The sequence below is a fragment of the Rattus norvegicus genome, chromosome 15 (genome assembly GCF_021556685.1).
Source record: "Rattus norvegicus strain SHRSP/BbbUtx chromosome 15, alternate assembly SHRSP_T2T, whole genome shotgun sequence".
NCBI lineage: Eukaryota > Metazoa > Chordata > Mammalia > Rodentia > Muridae > Rattus > Rattus norvegicus.
Genome location: NC_141548.1, coordinates 28,602,372 through 28,628,662, shown reverse-complemented (window position 1 = coordinate 28,628,662; position 26,291 = coordinate 28,602,372). Strand labels below are relative to the sequence as shown.

At 43.2% G+C, this 26,291-nt stretch overlaps 1 long non-coding RNA gene across 1 annotated transcript in view; it reads left to right on the top strand.

The window, feature by feature from the left end:
- LOC148000923 (uncharacterized) overlaps positions 1-23,725 on the top strand; it is a 33,400-nt gene extending 9,675 nt beyond the window's left edge. Inside the window, exons 2-4 of the long non-coding RNA XR_015638748.1 lie at positions 12,529-13,197; positions 21,344-21,398; positions 23,234-23,725. This is a non-coding gene — a long non-coding RNA (uncharacterized LOC148000923). The remainder of the gene's footprint in view (positions 1-12,528; positions 13,198-21,343; positions 21,399-23,233) is intronic.
- The last annotated feature ends 2,566 nt before the right edge of the window (positions 23,726-26,291 follow it).

Here is a 26,291-nt window from a genome sequence, read left to right as displayed (position 1 = left end):
AGTATAACACAAATTGTATAAATTTACTCTTTACTTTGAGCTATTCCTACCAGGTGTATTTGACAAACTGGAATTACTGGGTCAGACAGTAGGAGCTGTTTTATAGGTCATGGTGATGGTTCATCGTTGTTGTCACCTTGAACCAATGTGGGATCAACTAAAGCCACTCATGGCAGAGATGTTCTTCATCTGAGTATTTAAACAGAGAGAACTGCTCTAGCTGTAGGTGGCACCTCATGGTGCCAGCCCGGATAAAAGGATGCAGAAGAGGGAAACTGTGTTTTGCATGTTCGCTTTCACTCCTGGGTGATCCTATCCTGTTGCTGTGGTGTCCCTTTGGTGACATCAGAACCATCTCCTTCAGGCTTCCAACATAGACTGAAGACCAGTGGCTCTAAAGGAATCCCTGGGGCCTTCAGTGCCGGATGGGAAAAGCTGAGACTTGAAGCCTCTGTGACTGAGTAGCTCTGGGATTCCCTGCTTCTCCAGTGTGAGACAGCCATTGCTGAACTAGGAAGAGCATGTCCTATAAGCCAGCTTCGTGACTCCTCCTGTGTACTCCTTCTGCGAGTCTCTTCCTCTAGAGAACCCTGTCTTACTGCCAGAAAAGGCAACATTGGAGGTCAGGGGTCATGAGAACGCTTCAAATATTAAAGGTTGGCTGTGAGGAACGAGACTTATTCTGAGTGGCCCAAAGTGGTCATGCATCCACGAATTGTTGCCATTAAGTGGAGAAATTGGTTAGGTTCCATTTAAGGGAGCTATTACCATTTAGAAATGCCAGAAATGGCACAGTATGTCCTTAAGTGGTAATTTCCCCTCAATCAACACTTTTAATCATAGTGAAAGAGTTTTTAGAGAAACTATGTCACAAGCTTTTCAGATTTGTCATCTATTTTCCTAGTCTGATTCTTCTGTTCCAGGAATAAATTTTGTTAAAGGAGCATATATTAAAGTGGAAAAGGTGGCTAGGCATGGGGACAAACACCTTTCATTCCAGACTACGGAGGCAGAGGCAGGCAGATCTCTGTGAGTTCAAGGCCAGCCTGGTCTACATAGTTCCAGGCCAGGTAAATCAGAACACTGGTGGTAGCATCCTTGAGCCTTCACTGCAAACTAGAGTATGACTCTCTTGGGCAGGTAATCTGGAGACTAGAACATCAAGAACCAACACATCCCCGTCTTCAAAATTGCCAAAAAGGTAGGTTCAAGTTTACTCTAGTTCCTTTTTTTATCTTTTTCTTTCTTTTCTGTGACACAGTCTGGTATCTGGATACATAGCTCCAAATGGTTTCTAAATCATGGTCTTGCCTCTACTTCTTCTTCTTTTTTTTTTTTTTTCTTTTTTTTCAGAGCTGGGGACCGAACACAGGGCCTTGCGCTTGGTAGGCAAGCGCTCTACCACTGAGCTAAATCCCCAACCCCTCTTGCCTCTACTTCTAACAGAGTCTTGGGGCTGTTATAGGAGTGTCCAGCTGTACGTGGTAAAATTGGGAGATGTTTAGTCCACTGAGGATGCTAATTCGCTGTCGTTTTGTTTGGGACAGGATGTCACTATGTGTCCCTATTTGCTTGGTATAACCTAGGGTACCCTCAAACTTACGGCAATCCTCCTGCTTTAACCTCCCAAGCACTGGGATCCTCTAGTTCCCTGAGATGGACTTTTCTATGTCCATTGCCTACCTCCAGGTCTGTCTCAGTTACTTGTCTATCACTGTGACAAAACACCATGACCAAGGCAACTTATAAAAGAAAATAGTCAATCTGGTGGCTAGAGGTTCTAGAACATTCAAGTTCATGTCGTGAAGGGAGTGTATGGCAGCGGGTAGGCATGGCACTAGATCAGTAGCTGAAAGCTTGCATGTGATCCACATGTATAGGATGGGGGAGGGTAACTGGGAATGCCAAGGGCTGTGACACATCTCTTCCAATAAGGCACACCCCCTAATCCTTCCCAAACAATTCTACCAACTGGAAACCAAACACGCAAGTATATGAGCCTATGGGGGCCATTCTTTTTTTTTTTTTTTTTTCGGAGCTGGGGACCGAACCCAGGGCCTTGTGCTTGCTAGGCAAGTGCTCTACCATTGAGCCAAATCCCCAACCCCTATGGGGGCCATTCTTATTCAAACCACCACAAAGTCTCTGCCATGTTGCGCTTACTCACCAGTCCTTTATTATAAGGCTCTTATATTAATTATTATATTTATATTATATTTAACTTATAATTATGTATAATTACTTTTATAATTATATAATTATTATTTTATTATTCTATGCTGTTTATTATTTAAAGCTGCATCAAGCTGTTTGTTGCTCCAAAGCCAACACTAGTACCTAAGTGGTCAATTCCAAGAACTATTACATTATGCTGTTGATTTTTTTCTGTCAAAAGGCATTTGCATTTCCAATGAGAGTCTGAACCCTAAGGAACCTGTAGTTGGTTGAATACTGGACACTTGCTGTATTAGTCAGGGTTCTCTAGAGTCACAGAATTCATGGGTAGTCTCTACATAGTAAGGGAATTTGTTGATGACTTACAGTCTGTGGTCCAACTCCCCAACAATGATCAGCAGCAGCTATGAATGGAAGTCCAAGGATCTAGCAGTGGCTCAGTCCCACAAGGCAGGCAGGTGAAAAAGAGAGACGCTTCCTCCTTCTTCCAAAGTCCTTACTTAGGTCTCCAGCAGAAGGTGTGGCCCAGATTAAAGGTGTGTACCACCATGCCTGGATCTGGGACTTGCTTTGTCCCAGATGACCTTGAACTCAGAGATCTCCTTGCCTTAAGCTCCTGGGATTCATAGCCACTTTGCCTCAAGATCTCCATGCCAAGATCCAGGTCAGAAATTTTTATCTCCCAGACTCAAGATCAGGATCAAAGGTGAGCTTTCCAATTCTGGGTTGTAGTCCATTCCAGATATAGTCAAGTTGACAACCAGGAATAGCCATTACACATACTTTCATTAATATAAATTTACTTACTTACACACATACACACAGACAGACAGACAGACAGACAGACACACACACACACACACACACACAGAGAGAGAGAGAGAGAGAGAGAGAGAGAGAGAGAGAGAGAGAACGCTCTGGGTAGACATTCTGATTTATGGAAAGAACTGATTGCTTAATAATCTGTTGTGGGTTTTGTCTGTTTGTGCCACACCCAACAAACCTCAAATTTGGTTGGGGCAGAGCTCAGTGGATAGAGCGTTTGCCTGGCTGTGAATTTCATTCCCAGGACCATGTAAATCCACATACACTTAGGAGGTCAAGGCAGGATGGTCAAATGTTTAAGGTCATCCTTAGGTACAAAGTTCAAGCTTACAGATCTCTAAAACAACAACTTCAGTTTGGCCAAGGAGAAAAAGCCCCTATTGAGGATGGCGACCCCATCCGAGGCTGAGTTCTAATTTTCTTAGAGTGTTTTTTTTTTTTTTTTTTTTTTTTTTTTTTTTTTTTTTTTTACTTTTACCACTACCTCAAAGAAGGCCTGCTTCCCTTTCCCAACTCTTCCAGGAGTCAACAGGAGACTGTCTTTGACCCAAAATAACTCACCAGAGGCAGCACAGCGAGGAGAAAGAAGAGTTCTCAGGGCAAGCCAGGGTTCACTTCTGGTCTCATCGTTATCCACTGGATGGTCTTGAGTGTCAACTGTTGCTCCAGCATCCCCAGTGGTCTCCCTCCTGACTTAATCAGTGGTCTGTTGCTGTGAAGAAGCATCGTGATCACGGCAACTCTTACAAAGGAGAACATTTGACTGGGGATGGCTTACAGTTTCTGAGATTTAGTCCATTAGTCATGGCGGGAAGCACAGGGAGGTGTGATGCTAGAGAAGGAGCTGAGAGAGAGTTCCGTATCTGGATTGGCAGGTGGCAGAATGAGAGAGTGATCTGCTGGGCCTGACTTGAGGTTCTGAGACCTTGAAGCCCACCCCAGTGACACACTTCCTCCGGTCAGGCCATACCTACTCCAACAAGGCCACCTGTCCTTTCAAACAATGCCACTCCCTATGAACCTATGGGACCACTTTTCATTCCAACCACCACACCTCCCTTCTAAAGTGGCCAGAGAAAACAAGAACTATAAGAATAGAAAGTACAATCAGGGAGCCAACCGTATAGAACAGCTGAAAACAACTCATGAGATGGACTGATTTTGTGAGGTTTTTTATTTTTTGTTTTTGAAGACAGGGTGTCTCTGTGTAGCCCTGGCTGTCCTAAAACTCACTCTGTGGACCAGGCTGGCCTTGAACTTGGAATGATACACCTGCCTCTGCCTCCCAAGGGCTGGGATTAAAGGAGGGCACCACTACCTATCAGTTTTGTGAGTTCTTAAAATGTCCCTTTTGGCGGACGGAAGAACGGGGTTTTCATCTTTCCCATTGAAAAGACAGTCCTGTGTGCTTAACCTTCCCGGTTTCTCTGCAGATCTGTGAGTAAAAGGACCTTCCTGCTGTGCTCCCAACACAAGCAACACAAACAACAGAAAACATTTAAAATGCCCCCCTCCCTTTTTTTTTTTGCCTAGCAAGGAATATTTAGAGATCCACTTGATTTAAAAAAAAAAAAAGGCGTCCTCTGAGTCTTGGAGATGCTTCAGTGGGTAAAAGTACCTGTCCCCAAGCCTGATGGCAATTCTACCACCAGGACCCACGTGGTGGAAGGAGGAAATAGAGGCCACTGCTTTCCTCTGACCTCATCACACACGCTATGGCACACATGCACACATGCACACATGCACACATGCACACATGCACACCACATACAATAAATAAATAAAATGTAAGAAAAGCTTTTTTAAAAATTAATGCTCCCAGGCCTCAGTGAAACAGCTCATTAGCAAAGGTGTTTGCTGTCAAGCCTAATGACTTGAGTTTAATTCCGAGAGAGGGAGAGAGAGAAAGAGAGGGGGGGGGGGGAGAGAGAGAAAGGCTGCTAGTTGTCTTCTGGCCTCTCTGACCTTCACACCAATATCATAACACGTGTGTGACCCTATGCATACAAAAAATGTAAAAAAACATAATTAACAAATAAATAAAGTCTGATGTAGTGGTGTATACCTTTAATCTCAACATTTGAGAGGCAGAGGCAGGTAGACCTCCATGAGTCTGAGACCAGTCTGGTCTACATAGTGAGCTCTAGGCCAGGCAGGACTATAGAGTAAAACTTGTCTCAGTGAAAAACAAAGTTCATGCTAGGCTGGCAAGATGGCTCAGGGTGTGAAGAAGTTCACCAAATTAACCTAATTACCTGACTCCAAGTCCTAGAACCAAATCCTGAAAGTTGTCTGACCTCCACACACATGCTATGACATGCACACATCTGTGCTACACACACACACACACACACACACACACACACTAAAGAACAACAACAATAATAGTGATAGTAATAATAAATTAGATCCTAATATTAAAGCTGCAGATGAGAAGGCTGGTTTTCCTTTCTGTGTTTATGTTTGACTTGCAAACTAATTCTAAAAGTCATCCTAAAAACAGTGTTTGGTGACTACCTATTTTTCCTATTTATGAACATTAAGTAATGAAAGTTTAGACAATAAAGGATTAAAAGTATATTTTTAAGCAAAAATTTCTAACGATGTACTTTATTTACATTGTGGGTATGTGTGCCTGGTACCCTTGGAGACCAGAAAAAAGCATCAGATACTCTAGATCTGACGTTACAGGTGTTTCTAGGTCTCCAGATGTGAATTCCACTACATGCAAGGAAGCACAGCAAGCACTTGTCGATGTTGTCGTGGTCATCTCCTGCCCCTCTCCTCCTCCTCCTCCTCCTCCTCCTCCTCCTCCTCCTCCTCCTCCTCCTCCTCCTCTTCCTCCTCCTCCTCCTTGAACAAGAGAAAGCTTATTCTGGGTGACTGTGACCTGGGAACACAGATGTAGGTTACCTAAAATTCCATGTTCCAATTTGAAAGCAGTTTCATGAAGTTTTATAGTTTTACAGAACAAAGAAAGTCTTAAATCAAGGCAAGTTTAAATCACATTAGTTGGACAACAGGGAGACGGGGACAGAGAGATGGGGGAGCTTTCCAACAGGCCCAAGATGCACCTAATGGCATTCTTAGCTTTTGGATTGGTGGACTCTAGTCATCTGCTAAGTCAATAGATTCCAAACAGTGTCTATCCATTGAGTCATAAGGTGTTGGTTCTAACACAGAGGAGGGCAAGAAATGCTGTTCCACAGGGCTAGGACTAGCCCAAGATAAGGTAATTAGCTTCTAAACCAACAAAATTATAGTGTCTCCACAGTAATGGAATTGCAGCCAATCAGTCCCTGCAGACATGGTTTTATTTCAAGAAGCTGTGTTCACAGACAGACACAGCTATTTCCAGGAGTTTTGTTCACGGTTCCCACTGTTGGCCAATCATCTGCTTTCATATGGGGGCCACATGCTATTTATTAAACACTTTAAGACCATTCCTAGGGTCTGAGGTACACAAGGCTGGGTAGGGACAGGACGTCATTCTTCAGGAAAGAGGAATATCTGGCAAAACCATTATGAAAGAAACTCCTGGATCACAGCAAAGCTACTGGCCGTCATCAACTGGATCTGATTTTTCTTTTCTTTTCTTTCTTTTTTTAAACATTCTCTGTATCTGCCATAACATTTACTTGTGTTATAGATTGCTATACCTAAAATTAAAAAATTAAGAATATAGTTTGGCCTAATGGCATAAAGATTACAGATGAAAGAAACACATCTAAAATAACTATAATTTACATATTTTTAATGAAATCAACTACATAGTTCCTCCGATGGACCATTTTATATTTAAACAGTTGGAAATGAAACCTCTGAAGGAGTTGCTTAAGTACTGTCTCTCTTAAAATACAGGTGCTGCTTGATTAGTTTTTTTAATTCCCTGATAATTGTACTATAGGATATTTTAGAAACTAATTATATCAAGAAACATAAATACTTAAGGTATAAGTCATCATGGACATTGTTGTTATTAGATATCGATGTCCGTTGTAAACTATGGATAAGAATTAACCCAAGGGTTGGAGAGATGGCTCAGCGGTTAAAAGCACTGACTGCTCTTCCAGAGGTCCTGAGTTCAAATCACAGCAACCACATGGTGGCTCACAACCAACTGTAATGAGATCTGATGCCCTCTTCTGGTGTGTCTGAAGACAGCAACAGTGTACTCACATACATAAAATAAATCTTAAAAAAAAATGAATTAACCCAAATCTCTAACTCGAGTAGACGGAGGAGTTAAAATTAATTTAAAGACAAGATTGGGGGGGGGATCAAAGTTATACTAAGTAAGGAATATTTATGTGTGTACATTTGTAAAGAAAATGAAAAACTTGAATATTTCAAATATTAATTTTGAATAAGGTAGGGGTTTAGAGTAAGCAAACCATTATAGCAAAAGGGTATGACCAAGTGAAAGGACATAATGTTTTCATTTGTAACTTCTTAAAACCAAGATTAATATTTTATCTCCAGCAGTGGTGGCTCATGTCTTTAACTTCAGTACTTAGGAGGCAGGGGCTGGCAGTGAGTTCAAAGCCAGCTTGGTCTACACAGGAGTTCCAGGACAGCTAGCACTATGTGGAGAAACCTTCTCTTGGGAAAAAAATCATTTAAAAATATATTAGGTAGACTGCCAGATATCGTAAATAATTTTTAAAGTCTAATCGCAAAAACATTTAATAAGCATAAGCAGCGAGAGGCCCATTTGTTTATTTGGGGAACTCGATGGTTGGTGGCGCTGGTGATGACGATCAGCTAGCGTTTTCCAAGTCGGAATGAATATGCTCTCGGATGATGGAAGAAAGTCCAGCATCTCCTAGGAGTGAGTTAGAAGTACCTGGAGACAGACGATCCTCATCTTTAAATCAGAATGAAGTCTCTGATGTGATGTCTCTCTGTTAGTGAAATCATCTGGTTTTTGTCTTTCGAAGAAGACGGTGTGACTAATTTTGAACTTATAGTTCAATAATCCTGTGTTATTTGTTTATCTGGTAGACAAAACTTTATAAACAGATGTCAATATTTGTCCATAAAACACACTTTGTAACCACAATTTAATTTAGAAAAGATGTCTTAAGGAAGCATATTATTGCACGTAGCTTTTGCTATCCCACCTAAGCTCCGGGAATGGAGGGCTATCAGCTCCCATCCAGCTTCTCTTGAGTCTACAGATGAAAAGCACAGACACATACATTGCTCAATTTCAACTTGCCTTATAGACACAATTGCCGGGCACTACTCATCTCCCACCCTTATCAATACTCTTAGCTCTACCCATCTCTACTTGGCCTCAACTTTTGCTCAGTTACACGGAGTCCCAGCCAAACATCTCCAACTGTTTGCCTGTAGAAGTAGCCACTTCACCTGAGCTCTCACATGGCTGCTTGGCTTTTCTTCTCTCTCTGAAGCATGGCGAACTCTTTCTTCCTCTCTCTCCTACATCTGTCTCCTGCCTCCCAGGGACCCAGAAATCCCACCTATTCCTTCTAACCAGCAATTGGCCCATAGCTTCTTTACTAATGGATCAAGAACCAATTGGGGAACAGGACCTTAGTAGCAGAACTACCCTTACACCAGCATCACTAACTAAAACAGATTTTATTTTAATGGTTAAAGCAATGACTGACAATCCCAAAAGCAAATACTTTGTCCAATGGGAAAACAAAACAACCACAAAAATTTAATAATAGACTTTAAACGTTTTTTTAGTAAAAGGACCCTAAGAGCAGATCAATACTTAAGGAAATACTGTAGAAAGATGGACGATAGTGATGCAAACCTTTAATTCCAGCACTCGGGAGGCAGAGGCAGGCAGATTTCTGAGTTTGAGGCCAGCTGGTTTACAGAGTAAGTTCTAAGATAGCTAGGACTACACAGAGAAACCCTGTCTCTAAAAAAACAAACAAACAACAAAAAAAGTTGTAGAAAAGTAAGCATTAATTTTATATCAGGGCATAGAATTAAACTTAAAAAGTATTATAACCAAAAGGCAATGGTAGTGCAGCCCTTTAATCCCAGCACTTGGGAGGCAGAGGCAGGTGGATCTCTGTGAGTTTGAGGTCAGCCTGGTCTACAAGAGTGCGTTCCAGGACAGCCAGGGCTACACAGAGAAACCATGTCTCAAAAAATTATAATCTTTATAGTATCTTAACTTAGTTATAACCATATTTTTTGTACACATGACAGACATTTTATTAAGTTTCTTCTACACAAGACAATAAGATCAAATTGTTAGGCCAAACGGATCCAAGGAAGATAAAAATTAAATACTTAAATCAATCAAAAGGCACTATGACACCACCTAAAACCCACTCAGAGTCAGTGGGCTAAGGAAGATGGTGCTATAGCAAGTTACCTAATGTCAATGTTAACAGTTACATAGCAAGAAGCAAGTCTGTCTTACAGAGGATTTTATAACAGTGATCACGGAGTCCAAGATATTTGGCTAAGAAGGGATCAAGATAGCTGAAGGTGAAGCCAGCAGGAAAGGAAGAGGTGTAGAGAATCCAAGCTACAGAGAGTTAAACAGATGGCAATGGATCAGGCTTCTTCCTCTCCAAAATTAATTACTGCATTGAGCTACCCGCCCCTGCCATACAGGGTGGTCACCAGCTGAACTCTGTTTAAGGATGCACAGGGAACTTGCTGCAGTGTAGCATAGACCTCTGAAAATGTATCACACGAGGGCTGGCTTTGTTGCTAGCTATTCTGAATGAAGAAAACTCCAAAGCCTTCACAGGCAATGGAGTATAAGCTCTGTCGATCTCGTCCTAAGGACCTTGGGGAATACTCTCTCTTTTAACAGTCTATGCGTCTTTCAACAGCGGAGCTCAACTTAAAGCTGCAAGGCTCGAAAAATAAACAAGAAAGCCAGGATGCAACAAGGCAGGGAGGGTGTCCTAGCAGTTAATAGCAGTCTGTCTTTCTCCAATGTAGGATACATTCTAATGTAGCTAACGTGGGTTGTAGAAAGCTACACTGAATTTTTAACAACATTTACTACGTACTTTAATCTTAACATTGTCATTGTCAATACAAAATTTAGGAAACAATTTTAATGAGGTAAAAAATAAAAGCTCAAAGGCTCTATCTAAGCCACAAAAATATATGTATCTTTGATATCTAATAGTTAAACACAGTAAAGTATATTAATAATTTGTTTTCTTAATGAGATTTAAATTAAATACTTGTTAGAAATTTAAGTTATCATAATAGGTACCTTGAAATGGCTCTTTGCTTAGAAAAAACATTTACTTTTTATTTGTTTGTGGGCATCCAAAGTTTGGCAGCGATGATGGTGATGGTGGTGATGATGGTGGTGATGATGATGATGATGATGATGATTTTGGTTTATTGAGACAAGGTTTCTCTTTGTAAGCCTTGGCTGTCCTGGAACTTGCTTTGTTGTCCAGGCTGGCCTTGAACTCATGGAGCTCTGCCTGCTTCTGCCTCCTGATTGATTGGATTAAAGGCATGTGCCATCACCACCCAGTATATTATTATTTTATTTATTTAATGATATATTTCAATATATCATTACAGTGTAACAAATTAAGATGATCTGTAAACTCTAAGATATCTGTGTAAGCTTCAAAGTAGGTTTTCAAAATGACAATTTAGAAATACATAGGATTGGGCTAGAGAGATGGTTCAGTGGTTAAGGGCACTGACTGCTCTTCCAGAGGTCCTGATTTCAAATCCCAGCAACCACATGGTGGCTCACAACCATCTGTAGTGGGATATGATGCCCTCTTCTGGTGTGTCTGAAGACAGATATGGTGTACTCATATACATAAAATAAAGAAATATACCAGAGAGAGAGAGAGAGAGAGAGAGAGAGAGAGAGAGAGAGAGATTTTGACACAAAATTATGTGGTCACATTATATTAATATATTTTTGTCTTTTATTATTACTTTATTTGTTAAAATTTCAATTTCACTGTGAGCCAAAATGAAGCAGAGCCAAGCTGACAGCTTCAGTTTACACAAGCACTTACGTATGAGCCAACTTGGCAGTAAATACAGTATGTAAAAATAACACACAGCCGCATGGAGACCGTTTATATACGTAAACATGCATAAGGTGTATTTTAATGATTTGTTTTTGCTTTATGTGCATTGATGTTTTGCCTGCACGTCTGTCTGTCTGAGGGTGTCAGATCCCCTGCAACTGGAAGAGCTGGCACGTGAGTCCTGGGAATTGAATCCAGGATCCTCTGGAAGAACAGCCAGCCCCCTTAACTACTGAGCCATCTCTCCAGCCCAAGACATATTTTAATAAAGCAAGACTTTGTTAGGATTGTAAATGCATACATTCATAATACATACACATATGCATTAAAAGTATTTATATATACAAACAGATATCTAAATAAATACGTATATATATATACATATAGGTGTATGTATACATAAAAGCAAATCTATACATAAATATTTATGTGTTCGTTTGTTTTTTGAGACAGTTTCTTTTTGTAGCTTTAGTGGACCTGGAACTCACTTTGTAGACCAGGCTGGTCTTGAACTCACAGCGATCTGTTTGCCTCTGCCTCCCTCCCAAGTGCTGCAGTTAAAGGCGTGTGGTACCAATGCCTGACCAAGGATCATATTTTTTTATAACCCTTGTGTGCAAATGTTAAATTCTGCACCCCATGATCTGGTTGCTCCAAGACAGGAGGATCCTATGCACACCAGTCTTTGTTGTGTGACATTGCTCTCCAATTTTGAACAATTAGCTGAATAAAACCAGTGGCAGCCAATGAGTGGGGGGAATGGAGAGAGGTGGAGTTTGAGTTATGTGTTCGTTACTGAGATGCGGTTGCATGTAGGAGAGGAAGGAGAGAGAAGAGGAGGTCTCCAGGAGTCATGATGGACCAGCGGCACATGCCAGAGTGAAATGCTTCCCCAGGACGCCAGACTGCTGGAGCAGAGATAGCCCAGAGAATTTCAAACAGCAAGTTGAGGTAGTAGCTAGACTAGCATTAGAGATTTAGAATAGAGGTAGTTGCACATATGAGTTAATAAATAAATATCATAATTTAAGTCTTATTCATTTGAAGCTAGACAGGGATAAGCACAATTCATAATTCTTCTAGAAAGAGCATTGACAGGCTGGAGAGATGGCTCAACGGTTAAGAGCACTGGCCGCTCTTCCAGAGGTCCTGAGTTCAAATCCCGGCAAACACATGGTGGCTCACAACCATCTGTAATGGGATCTGATGCCCTCTTCTGGTGTGTCTGAAGAGAGCTACAGTGTACTCATATAGAATAAATAAATAAATCTAAAAAAAAGAAAGAGCATTGACATCTTCAGTAAACATATGTATTAATTTATGTATGTTGAAACGTGAATAAAAAGATCTACATTCAACAGTCTTATATTAGGAATATTTTGAAGAATCATATGAACTTTATGACTCTATATTTATATTATATAAGATGAAATCTTATCAAAATCTATGCATATAACACTAAAGGCTTATGAAACATTCAGCATTCCCAAAGATGTCATTTTTCCAGGTCCTGGGTGCCACTAAGTTGAGTGAGTGAATGAGTGGTGGAGATGAAAGAGAAAGAGAAACAGAAGGATGTGTGCACAATGAAGACAGCGGGACCTGGAGACTCGAGGGTGGTGAGGAACAGCCTGGCATGAGTAGTCTGTAATACCACCTGGGACCGTGTCTGGATTCATAGCCATGCATCAGTCTGTGTGACGTCTACAGCCGTGTTATTACCACAGGCCATACAGACGGCTCCGGTCTGGGCTGTTGCCTGGGGCCATGTTGACGTCTGAGGGCTGTGCAGAGATGGCTCCACCTCTCACTGGTTGTGACACTCAGGTGAGCTGCCCTCCTTACGGCTCTCATGGTGAGCATGGGAGAGCTGTCAGGCTGACCAACTCGGCTACCAGACCCAGGGATTTGAGTTGACCCCGACATCCCCCATCTGTGAACTGCTGGGGCACATGAAGGGACTGGTCCTCCAAAACCAAAGCTGCAGGATCCCCATGGCACAGGGCAACAACTGGATATCCCAGAGGAGTCCAGTGAGGATGCAGTATTGATCGTGGTGCAGAAGCCGGAGGCCTCGAACTGGACCAATGGCTCACTGCAATGAACATTTGCAAGAAGAGCTGTTTGGGCAGAAGGGAGTACTGTAGGACGCACACCACGTCTCCCACAGTGAAAGGTTTTGGTTTGTTCTTTGTTTTCTTTTAGTGGGGAGGTTGCAAGGATGGAGAGTGGATATGGAGGGATGGGGAGATGAGTGGGATTGGGGTGCATGATGTGAAATTTACAAAGAACTAATACGTTTTTTTTAAAGTAGTAACTTTACTGTATTTCCTTAAGACACAAGGAAGGCTTGGTAACACAAAAGATCATAGGTGAAGTTTATCATATATACTTAAGGTAATCTCTGTTTCTCTGTCTCTCTGTCTCTGTCTCTCTGTCTCTGTCTCTCTGTGTGTCTCTGTCTCTCTGTCTCACTGTCTGTCTCTGTCTCTCTCTCTCTCTCTCCTGAAGTGGGTGTTTTCTAATCCTGTCCCATACTACTGGTGGTCACAACTTGTGTCAAGTCAGGTCAGACCGCCTATTCATACAACAATCGAATTAAAAGAGGTTTTAGTTTCATCCTACAAGGTTGTTTGACAAGTTACTCAGACTGAAATCTCTTTCGGGGAGACAAGTTCCAGTTCTGCCTGGAGTCTTTCCCTCTCAAGGCATGAGATTTCTATGGAAACTCCTGTACGCTTAGGGTCCATCCTTGCAACCGTTTGATGATTAGATGGAGAGAGATAAGTATCTGTTTAGAATATCTTTTTATCTATCAGACCCGCTAGATGATGGGAATCAGGTTTTCAAAGGTGTTCCCCCCAAAAGCGATGTATTATTACTTATGACCCAGAAGCAGAGTACGCATGGGTCTAGGAAACGTCCTCAAATATTTAGTGGGTTTCTTGTGAGAAAAACAGAAGCAAAGGAACACTGGAGCCCGTGTTTAATAGGATGGATCAGTCAAATGACAGTCAGGGAAACTCCCCAAGATGCTTGAAGATGGTGTCAGTGAAAATCCCCAGGAATGTTGGCCACAGAGGCGACACAGACATGGTTTAGTTTGATTGTCATTAACCCGAATTCCCCTAAACTGCAGGGACCTCCCAGGGGCATGTGCGGGGGGGGGGTGGGAGACTGGGGGTGCACTGAGATATTTGGCTTTAAGGCTGAAAGGAAGCTTAGAGCTGGTTTGTATAATTAGCACGAGAGTTAGAAGAAAATCGCTGCTCACGGAAAACTAAAACAATCAGAGAGAGAGAGAAGCAAGGTCAGAGAAGACAGAGTTACTTTGGAATTTACCTGTGATTGTGATAAAAAGATTTCCTAATTCATTGTCTTAGCACCTAGTTTAGTGCACAGGTACAGACTTTTCTTTGAAGAGCTCTTTGTTATTGATTGGGGTGGAGGGGATAGGTGGAGGGGAGGTTGTTTGTTTGTTTGTTTGTTTGTTTGTTTTGAGTCAGAGTTCTTTGGGTAGCTCTGGTTGTCCTGGAACTCACACTGTAGACCAGGCTGGCCTTGAACTCATGGAAATCCATCTGCCTCTGCCTCTGCCTCTGGGGTGCTGGGGTTAAAGGTTTGCATCATCATTGCCTGGCACTCATTATTATTACTAATTACTACTTTTTTTTGTTTTTCCCAGTTCATTTCACATTTTAGTTAAAACAGCCTGCTTGCCTGCCGTGTGTGTGTGTGTGTGTGTGTGTTTGTATGTGTGTATGTGTGTATGTGTGTGTATATGTATGTGTGTGTGTCTGTGTGTCTGTGTGTGTCTCTGTGTGTGTCTCTGTGTGTGTGTGTGTGTGTGTGTGTGTGTATTTAACTTCATTGTCTAGGACTTTGTTAAGTGCACAAGAGAAAACAATTTGGAGGTAGTAAATGTTTCTCTCCACTTTTCCAAATACTTGGAAGTTAGTAATTATCATACATCAAGTCAGCTAGTAGTTTATCTCCAAACATTTTCTCCTTTTGGAAACCTTGTTCCCCATATATACATATACACATATACATGCACACATATACATATACAAACACAAATACATACACATATATACATACATAAACATACATACACACATGCTTCTACATATAAATACACATATACAGTCACATACAAACACATATACATATATACATACATATACACATATACACATGTGTACACAGACACACACACACACACACACACACACGCGCATGCACAGATCAACTTTCTCAGTATTTCCTCTGAGACCATCTTTTCAGCTGGGTCTTGGGGTTATCTTGCATCTCACTCAAATGAAGGAGTTTGAGACACTGAGTGAACTGATCCCTCAAGTGAGTCTTCCCGGGGGAGTCGATAGATCCTTCTGACCCGGGATCTGACTGTGTTGGGTTGCTCCCCCAGACCCCTCCACACTCTGTGTGGGAGGGAACAAGTGCCTCTTTTCTTCAGTGCCTTTATCATCAGGAGAAACAAGTGCCTCTTGTCTTATTAGCAGCTCATAAAATGCCTAAGCTAAAGTCTTGGCAAGGTCACAGGAGAAGCAACAGAAAGACGCAGAATTGTGCATTTGAGGCAGAGCGCCAGGAGACAAAGGCCAAGTGATAATAAATCAAAACTTTTCAAAGACAATGAAAAACCAAGACGAATAAAACCAAAACCAAAATGCATTCAAAGTTGCAGAAGTGAATAAAATGTGGAAAACAAGCTAGACAGTCCGAATCCAAACTATGGTTAGCGGTTCAAAAGCAAGGAAAGAAATCAAACCCAATGTCTAGACCAAAATGCTTTTAGAGCAAACGAATTAAATACTTTAAATCAAATACTTTGAAAACAGACCAAAAAGGTATCTAACAAAGGAAGACTCTTGTTAACCAGCTCAGAATAAACAAAATAGACCATGGACCAGCCAACTTAAGGGAGATCCGGAGCCCTGAGCAGAACTCACCAACAGTCGGACTGAGGAGGTAACATTAGGTGGGCCTGGACTGAGTGGGTCCATGCAGGTGCCTGGGTTCCTTCCATGCAGCTGATTCTTCCGGTGGAAAGTGAGTTGTTGTCAAAGTCCCATGTTGTGATGTCACAACCATTGAGGCAAAACCCCCAACTTTCATTTTTAGGGGAATAAGGGATAGTTTATGCTGGAGCCATTCTGAGCAAGCATGAAATACAGATGTTGAGCCATTTTTGGAACTTCTATTTTTAAATGTATTCTTTTATTTTGAATGTAAGTATCGATCTGCATGTATGTTAATGTATCACAGGCACATGGTGCCTGCAGAAGCCAGAAGATAGCACCAGGTGCCCTGGAACTGCAGTTAAAAACAGTCGTGAGTAGTTGCTGGTAGCTGACTCTGGGGCCTTTGTAAGAATAGAAAGTGGTCTTAGGGGTTGGGGATTTAGCTCGGTGGTAGAGCGCTTGCCTAGCAAGCGCAAGGCCCTGGGTTCGGTCCCCAGCTCCGAAAAAAAGAAAAAAAAAAAAAAAAAAAAAAAGAAAGTGGTCTTAGCTGCTGAGTCACCTCTTTAGCCCCTAATTCGTTTTCAAATATTTATTACTGTGTGTGTGCAGTATTTTTATGTAGTGTGTGCTCTGCACATGTGTGGAAGTCAGAGGACGATTTTGGAAAATCAGCTTTTCTCTTCCACCTATTTTTTTTCTTTTTGTTTTCCATTTGTTTTTATTTTACGTTCTCGTTGGCGTTTTGCCTGTCTGTCTGTCTGTCTAAGGGTGTCAGAAGCCCTGGATCTGGAGTTAGACAGGTATGAATTGCCATGTGGGTGCTGGGAATTGAACCTGGTACCTCTGGAAGAGCAGTCAGTGCTCCTAACTTGCTGAGCCATCTCTCCAGCCCCCCTCAAGACAAGTTTTCTGATTGCTTCTGAAGCCTCAAAATGTACTCCAAGTTGGTTGACTATGGTGGTTTGAATAAGAATGGCCCCCAAAGACTCATATGCTTAGTTACCAGGGAATGGAACTGTTTGAAAAGATTAGAAGGATTAAGAGGTGTTGCCTTGTTGGAGGGAGAAGTGAGTCACTGGAAATGGCCTTTGAAGTTTCAAAACCCATGCCAAGCCCAGTCTCTGTCTCTGTCTCTCTGTCTCTGTCTGTCTCTCTGTCTCTGTCTCTCTGTCTGTCTGTCTCTCTCTCTCTGTCTCTGTCTCTCTCTGTCTCTCTGTCTCTGTCTCTCTGTCTCTCTGTCTCTGTCTCTGTCTCTGTCTCTCTGTCTGTCTGTCTGTCTCTGTCTCTGTCTCTGTCTCTCTGTCTGTCTGTCTCTGTCTCTGTCTCTGTCTCTCTGTCTGTCTGTCTGTCTGTCTCTCTCTCTCTTCCCACCCCCACCCCCCGTGGATTAGGATATTGTTCTCAGCTTACTGCTCCAGTACTATCCATTCTGTGATGCTCACTGTTCTGAGGGTAATGGGTTAAACCTCTGAAACAGTAAGCAAGCTCCCATTAAATGTTACTAAATGAAGAGTCACGGTGTCTTTTCACAGCAGTGGGACAGTGACGAAGACAGGAAGCTTTCGAGAAAGAGTGAGCAAGCCCAAAGTACCAGGAAAATCACACCTGGGCTCTGACCAGGGTCTGCAAGACACAGAAAGAGAAAAAGCTACATCATTTTAGTCAGAACTCAGAAAGATGGGCAGATCTAACGGGACCTCATGGTGGACAGAGAACAAGTACACAGAGAATGGGACTTCTGGGAAGGAAAAGTACATTAGCTCACTAAAGGGAAGTATTCCTCCTAGCTCTTTATCATTAAGGTGGACCTACCTTTCTGAGGGCTGGTCCCTTGGCCAGATGATTGACCTGCCCAACTCTTAACTCTTAAAGGAGAAGACAATGCCACGCCTCCACCCACAGGTAGACCCCATTTTTATTGTAGCATTTCCTACTCTGAAGAGCAACTATAAAAATCCTTTAGGTTATGGACTGAAATTGGAGAGTAGGTATAGCTAGTTCCTACCACGAAAGTTTGGAGATCCAGTTCCTGAAATTCTTTTTTTTTTTTCTTTTTTTCGGAGCTGGGGACCGAACCCAGGGCCTTGCGCTTGCTAGGCAAGCGCTCTACCACTGAGCTAAATCCCCAACCCCCCAGTTCCTGAAATTCTTCACCGTAGATGAATGACTTGACTGACATTTCGGTTCATACCCTCACATCTAGACCTTAGGCACACATGCTGATTTAGGAGTGATAAAACCCCAAAAGCTCCCTTTTGACATTCCTGGCCTACAGCCAGGCAGGATCCAGGAGAGTTATGGTCAAGGATTTAAATGGTGGCCCCGTCCCTCAACTGTTCAGTTTCTAGCCGCTGTTCTTGTCAGTTCCCCTCATTGGAAGAGATGTCTCTGTCATTTAGGAAATATATATATATATATATATATATATATATATATATATATATATATATATATATATATCCATCCAACTCTAAGGGATCTGGGTTGGAAGAAAAGCTTTGGGAGTGAGCGGCAGTTAAATGGCTCACTTATCATGGCTGCTTATCAAGGCACCAAGGAAGAGGGCTGTGTGAACAAGGAGAGCTAAGGACAGAACAATAACACACAATTGGTGGGGGTGGTTTGAACGAGAGCAACCCCCGTAGGCTCATTGATTTGAATGCTTTGTCACCAGAGAGTGGCACTACTTGAAATGATAAGAAGGTGTGGCCTTGGGGGTTGGGGATTTAGCTCAGCGGTAGAGGCCCCGGGTTCGGTCCCCAGCTCCCGAAGGAAAAAAAAAAAAGAAGGTGTGGCCTTGTTGGAGGAAGTGTGTCACAGAGGGGTGGGCTTTGAGATTTCAGAAGCCCAAGCCAAACCTCGTGGTTCTTTTCTGCTGCCTGCAGATCTGGATGTAAAACTGTCTGCTATTTCTCTAGCACCTTGTTTGCCTGCAGGCTGCCATGTTCCCCACCATGGTGAAAATGGGCTAGATCTCTGAAATTGTGGACAGGCCCCAGACAAATGCTGCCTTTTCTAAGAGTTGTTATGGCCATGGTGTCTCTTCACAGCGATAAGGACACTGACTAAGACAGTCAGTCAGGAGCAGAAGTCTTTTATCAGCAAAAGCAGCACACGTTCTTCTGATGCAGCAGGCCTGAAACTGAGCTCCCTTAGATAATCCACCCTGCCTGGGGTTTCCCTCCACTCCCCAGCTCTCCAACTATTGTCCTCGCAGGGCCCTAATCTAGTTGCATTTGTACTTTACATTCCAAAACTTCTTAAACTAATCCTCCCATATGATCTGGAACGATCCTTCTTATGTCTGAAGAGCTTGAATCTGGTAGGGTCACGAAGCACCAAACCAGATTAAAAAATGAAGGAGGTCACCCTGGAGGAGTAAAGAAAGAGAAGGACACCTTGCTCCCAACATCAGGAGGGTGCGATGCATTGATAGCGTATGAAGTTGGGTTTGCAGGAGTGCAATGCTTTTGTAATAATAAGGATGAGTAAAGAAATGAAGGTAGAAACTAGCAGTGGTATGGAGCCTGCGAGCATGTGGGGAGGCTCCAGGCTTCAAAGGACTTTATGCACATGTAGCCAATCACTCCTCTGTTGTAGAGGGTCACAGGCCGCAATGAAGAATACGTCCTGCCAGGGTATTTCCTTGAGATGAGTTCACACACACTGGGGGACATGTGTTCTTGACTTTGGTGGCAGTTCTTCTGGCCACCTCCAATAAGGCCACACCTCTTGCAGGCTATGCCAGCATCTGGCATGTGTGGCTTTTGCATTTCTGTGTGTGTGCTTGTTGATGTGACCATGGCCATGTTACAGGATTGAGAGTTGGACTATATGTGCTGAGTGTTAAAGCACTGAGAGGAGTTTACGTGATCAAGGTAACTTGTAAGAGAAAGGGTTTAATGGGGCTTACAGTTTCAGGGGCTCAAGTCCATTGTGGCAGAGTGAAAGCAGTGTGGCAGGAACAGCTGAGCGCTCACATCTGAATCCAAAAGTAGGAGGCCGGGGAAGAGAGAGACAGAGAGACAGAGAGACAGAGAGAGACAGAGAGACAAAGACAGAGACAGAAGAAATAGTAGGAGTCTATTGAAACCTCAAAGCTACCCTCAATGACACACCTCCTCCAATAAGGCCACACCTTTTAATCCTTCCCAAACAGCCTCACCTACTCGGGACCAAGTATTCAAATGTGTGAGCCTTTGAAGCCACTCTTATTCAAACTACCATGCATGGCTAGGCTTGGCACTAACTGTTGTTGGGGATTGGTTCTAATGCTTTGATTTAATCAGGAATCTGTGTGTCCAGACACTGAAGGTCCTTGTCCCCAATTGGTTTTTGATTGATCAATAAAGATGCCAGCAGCCAAAGGTTAGGCAAAGGGAAAGGGGCGGGACCCTCAGATTTCTCTAGGCTGCAGGAGAGAAGAGAGTTGCCATATTTCAGAGGGACATGGATCAGATTTAGAGCTGCAGAAGGAAAATTATTTGAAATGTAAGTGAGAAGGAATGCAGCCCCCAAAAAGGCTGCCTAGAAGCGTCTTGGGTAGCAAAGACTAGGGGGCATCCAGAAGGAACAGAGCAGCAAAGATAGATCATAGATTTAGAGAGTGTTGGGTCAGGAGTACCAGAGGGAAATCTATGATATAGCCGGGCAGAGGATTAGAACTGCCCAGCCTTTAAACTAGTCAAGGCATTAAAAAAAAAATCTAATGTGTGTGTGTGTGTGTGTGTGTGTGTGTGTGAGAGAGAGAGAGAGAGAGAGAGAGAGAGAGAGAGAGAGAGAGAGAGAGAGAGAGAGAGAAAGCACGAGCGCACGCACGCGCAATGGCACATGTGTACATGTGGGGGACTGGGCGTCAGAGGACAACTTGTGGCAGTTGGTTCTTTCCTTCCACCATGTGGGGGATGGAATTAGGTATAAACTAGGTGTGGATTCGCTAAAGGTTCAACAAGACCGCATCTCCTAACCTTTTCACCACCTGCTGTGGTGGTTTAAATATACTTGGCCCATGGGAAATGGTACTATTAGGTGTGACCTTGTTGGGATAGGTGTCATCTTGTTGGAGGAAGTATGTCATTGTGTAGGTGGGCATTGAAGGCTTCTAGTGCTCTGTCCAGTGTGGCAGAACCTCCTCCTGGTTGCCTGCAGAAGTGAATCTCCTTCTGGCTGCCTTTGAATCAAGGGGTAGAATTCTCAGCTCCCTCAGCACCATGTCTGTCTGAATGCTGCCATGCTTCCTGCCATGATGATAATGGACTGAACCTCTGGAACTGAAAGCCAGCCCCAATGAAAGGTTTGCATTATAAGAGTTACCTCAGTCATGATGTCTCTTCACAGCAATAAAACCCAAAGAAGACACCTGCGGAGCCATTTTGCTGGCCCACAAATATAGGTAGGTTTGTTTTTAAGTCACGGCCTTTTCCTCCCAATGCGCCTATCCTCTCCATACTCTCATGTCCCCGTCTTGAATGTCTGAGGAGTGTTGCAGAGGAAAAGTAACCTCTGAAGACACACAGGCCAAAGTGCTGCCAGGTTGGCTGTTTCTGGAAGGCTGAGGACCCAGGCACATTCTTCTCCCCATATTGGAGCCACCTTTCTCATTGAGGTTGGAGTCAGGGAAGCCCTGGTCCATCTGACTGATCAGCCTGGCAGGTTTGGGCCCTTTCCTTGCTTACTGTTTTGAGCTGTCGGGGAAAGTCTTAGAAAGATAGAGGGACAGACCTGGAAGAGACCTCGCTTCACAGAGAATGGAGCTTGCGTGTCTTAGACAGTGAATGTCATTCTAAGGCTATTGAGTGAGTGTCAGGGCCGACTACAGCTGGTCAGGCCCGGCCCCGAGTGGCCGACTTTCAGCAGTTTCTTTGGTCTAGAGCAGTGGTTCTCAGCCTTCCTAATGCTGTGACCCTTTATTAAAGTTCCTTGTGTTGTGGCCGCCTCCAACCATAACATTATTTTTGTTGCTACCTCATAACTGTAATTTTGCCACTGCTAAGAATGTAGTGTAAATATCTGACATGTGATCCATGTGGGGCTTGGGACCCCCAGGTAGAGAAGTGCTGGTCTAGGGCCAGCTTCAAAGGCAGGAGGAAATTTCCCAGAGCCGCAGAGCATGTGGAGTAGGGTGCTCTGTGACTCTAGGCCATCGTGGAAATTGCCTGAAAGACCTGCTTGTAAGGAGGAGGTCTCCTCTCAGCACCAGGGTAAATCCTGGTGCTCTCTCTCTAGTGACTGTTTATCCTGCTTTGCCATAGCAACAGCTGGACTTCAGTCTGAAGCCAAAAACAAATATCTGGAAGGGATTTTTAAAAATCAGATGACATCCGCCATCTTTACTTTTACTTCTATTTATCATCCAACATTAATTTAAAATTAAGTTACAGATAGTTAACACGCACTTGAGTGTTGTGGGGCTTTTTCTTTTTGTTTTGTATTTGAACATGGTTTGTCTGTGTAGCCTTGGCTGTACTGGAACCCACTATGTAGACCAGGCTGGTCTCGAATGGAAAGATCTGCCTGCCCTGCCTCCTGAGTGCTGGGATTAAGTGTGCACCACCATCAACTTGTGAGTATTGCATTTTCTTTCTTTCTTTCTTTCTTTCTTTCTTTCTTTCTTTCTTTCTTTCTTTCTTTCCTTCTTTCCTTCTTTCTCTCTCTCTCTCTCTCTCTCTCTCTCTTTTTAAAGATTTATTTATTTATTTTTATATGAGTACACAACAGCCATCTGCAGACACACCAGAAGAGGGCATCAGATCCCATTACAGATGGCTGTGAGCCACCATGTGGTTGCTGGGAATTGAACTCAGGACCTTTGGAAGAGCAGTCGGTGCTCTTAACCACTGAGCCAGATCTCCAGCCTGAGTGCTTCATTTTCAAATAACTGTTTAAATCAAGTGAGCAAATAATATTGATAAACTATAACCCCAGAGTGAGTCAAACTGCAAAAAAATTGTCAAGAGATAAGCAGACCACTATGCCTGGGGAAGCTCATCGAATAGAACAGCTTCTCCGGAACAAGATTTGTGACTTCTCTGCTAGAGAGAGAGAGAGAGAGAGAGAGAGAGAGAGAGAGAGAGAGAGAGAGAGAGAGAGAGAGAGAGATCTTCAATATGCTCCAAGTCACGAAGATACTCAGTATCTTCATTTCTGGATGTGATGTCTCTGAGATACTGGTCCCTCTGCCCCAAGGTGGCACCTGTGTCACTAACAGATTTCACCTCTTCCTTGCAGGAATCTTTCCCTACACAGCAGGCAGTTGCCAAGAACATCAGGGAGCAGCGTTTTTCTTTCCAGGGGGTCCTTTCTGTCTTGCAGACCTTCATCAGAGCCTCTCCCACGAGGATGGGAAGATCCCCAAGTGATTCCTCACTGACAGGCTTCTGTTGATGATGGCAGTCTGGGAGGGTTGAACACTTCTCAAGGATCAAGATGGCTGACCATAGACTTTGTAACCTCTGAATCCAATTAGTTTGCAAACATGCTTCCTCTAGTAGGTGCTTGTAGCCAGCCAGCCTCCCTCAGGAGTTATGTCTTTTGTGTATTTTGATCCCAGTCATTTATCTTCATTTGAGGGCAGTTTCATCCATTAGGGACTAAAGTTTGATACCTTTGTCTGTTTTATCCATTAAATGTGGAAATGCCCTACTGTGTGGGCTAGAGTTGACTACTATGCACTTTCTCAATAAAACCCAGCGGTTCATGCACACTAAGTGCTCTCCCAGCTGAGTGGCATCCCTTATTTTTCTGGAACTTCAGGTAGGTGGGACATGATAAAACCTTGTTTCAGATGGGTACGGTGGTGCACACTTTCAATCCCAGAAACTGGGAGGCAGAGGCAAGTGGAGTTTTATGGGTTCACGGCCAGCCTGGTTTACATATTGAGTGCCAGATTAGCCAGGGTCACTAAAGACTGTTTCAAACCAAAAGAAAAACAAACAAACAAACAAACAAACAAACAAACAAACAAACAAACACACCAACCAAAAAGAACTCTATAACTCTTTCCTGGTTAGTAGCCTGAATAATAGTGTGTCCCGGGAGCCTAGTCTACTAAATACAAGAGCCACCCAGGAGGATTCTTTTGTTTTTAAGAATTAAATTCTTGGGCTGGAGAGATGGCTCAGTGGTTAAGAGCACTGACTGTTCTTCCAGAGGTCCTGAGTTCAAATCCCAGCAACCACATGGTGGCTCACAACCATCTGTAATGAATCTGATGCCCTCTTCTTGGTGTGTCTGAAGATACCTATAGTATATTCATATAAATAAAATAAATAAGATCTTTAAAAAAAAAGGGGGGGGCTGGGGATTTAGCTCAGTGGTAGAGCGCTTACCTAGGAAGCACAAGGCCCTGGGTTCGGTCCCCAGCTCCGAAAAAAAGAACCAAAAAAAAAAAAAAAAGAATTAAATTCTTGCCTGGTGGTGGTGGTGGCAGAGGCGGCGGTAGCGGCGTCAGGAGAGGCAGGAGTGGCAGCGGCGGCGGTAGCAGTGGTGCACATCTTTAACCCCGGAACTCTGGAGGCAGAGGCAGGTGGATTTCTGTGATTTTGAGGTCAGCCTGGTCTACAGAACAGGCTGAGGCATGCGAATGAACCCTGTTTCAAAACAAAAGAACAGACAAAACAAATGAAAAATTAAATTCTTTTCTTTTATTACATTTGCATGCCTGAGTGTGCGTAAGTGCGTGTGCCAACACCAACAACTTGTGGCAGTCTTATCTCTCTTTTAACACATAGTGTGGGTTCCAGGGATCCTGCTCAAGTCCTTAATCTTGATAGTAGGTAGACAGGCAACTTTAACCCCTGAGCCATCTCATGGGCCCCTAGGTTATGAAAGACTAACTGTTCTTGGTTGGTTCGGGGGGCTTCCAGATCTTGGCAAAAGTCAATCATGAGGATAGGGTTAGCTTCGGATTGTGGTGAGGGCTTAGTCCGAAACTTCTAAAGTTCGAAGTCTCTTTATGAGGACTTCCTTCTAAAATGAGATCATGACTCTGATGGTCGACAGGGATACCCTGGGCTCTCATTTGGAGGCTCTGAGTCTCAGAGGGTCGTTGACCAAGTTCAGTATGGACACTCTTGGGAAGCCTCACTCCTACCCACTGACCCTTAGGTACTCCAGGGAGAACTCGGATGTGCAGAGGGTGTCAGGTAAATGACTTCAGTCCTTATTTACCACAACTATTTTTTTTTTTATCGCAGTGCACTAATAGAAATAAGTTTTTTAAATTTATTTTTTCCGGGGTTCTAAATTCAGGACCTTGCACATGTTAGGCAAGTAACTCATACTGTGTGTGATGGTTTGTATATGCTTGCCCAGGGAGGGGCAGTGTTAGGAGGTGTGGTCTTGTTGGAGTGGGTGTGGTCTTGTGGGTGTGGGTATGGCCTTGTTGGAGTGGGTGTGGTCTTGTGGGTGTGGGCTAGCCGCCTGGGAGCCAGGATTCGGCTAGCAGCCTTCAGATGAAGATGTAGAACTCTCAGCTTCTTCCTGCCACATGATGCTGCCATGTTCCTGCCTTGATGATGAACTGAACCTCTGAACTTGTAAGCCAGCCCCAATTAAATGTTGTCCTTATGAGAGTTGCCTTGGTCATGGTGTCTGTACACGGGAGTAAAACTCTAACTAAGACACTGGGTTAGCTATATGCCCAGCTCAAAAGAAATCCTTTAAAGCATCATTTTCATGGAAAATATAACTGCATCATGGAGAACCTTGATAAATTAACAAAAAATTATTTTATATACTTTCAGTTTGGAATAATTTCAAACGTAAACAGAGAGTTACAGAAGTGGTGTACAAGCTCCCCTACATACCTCACCCAAATTTTCCCCTTGTTGTGAATATATCTTAGTTATTTAAAAAGAAGTCCGTAACTTAGTGCTCACTACCTCTTAACATTTTTAGTGGCTATCTGCTAGTGACAGCTACCTTTATACCTTTATAGCCAACAAGACCAGGGAATGACCAATTATAACAAGCAAATTGGAACACAAGGTCCACCTGTCAGGAGTCTGAAATAATTCTCTTCTACTCCCATTAGACTTTAGGGGAAAGCCTGGGAATTGTTCTGCAGCCTCTGGTTGACCATGAAGAGTGAACCTAAAGAATGTAGATGCGGGGGGGGGGGGGGGTGTTGGGGATTTAGCTCAGTGGTAGAGCGCTTGCCTGGGAAGCGCAAGGCCCTGGGTTCGGTCTCCAGCTCCGAAAAAAAGAACCAAAAAAAAAAAAAAAAAAAAAAAAAGAATGTAGATGCCTGGCTTGTAAAATGGCTTCGGGTTGTCCTCTGACTTCC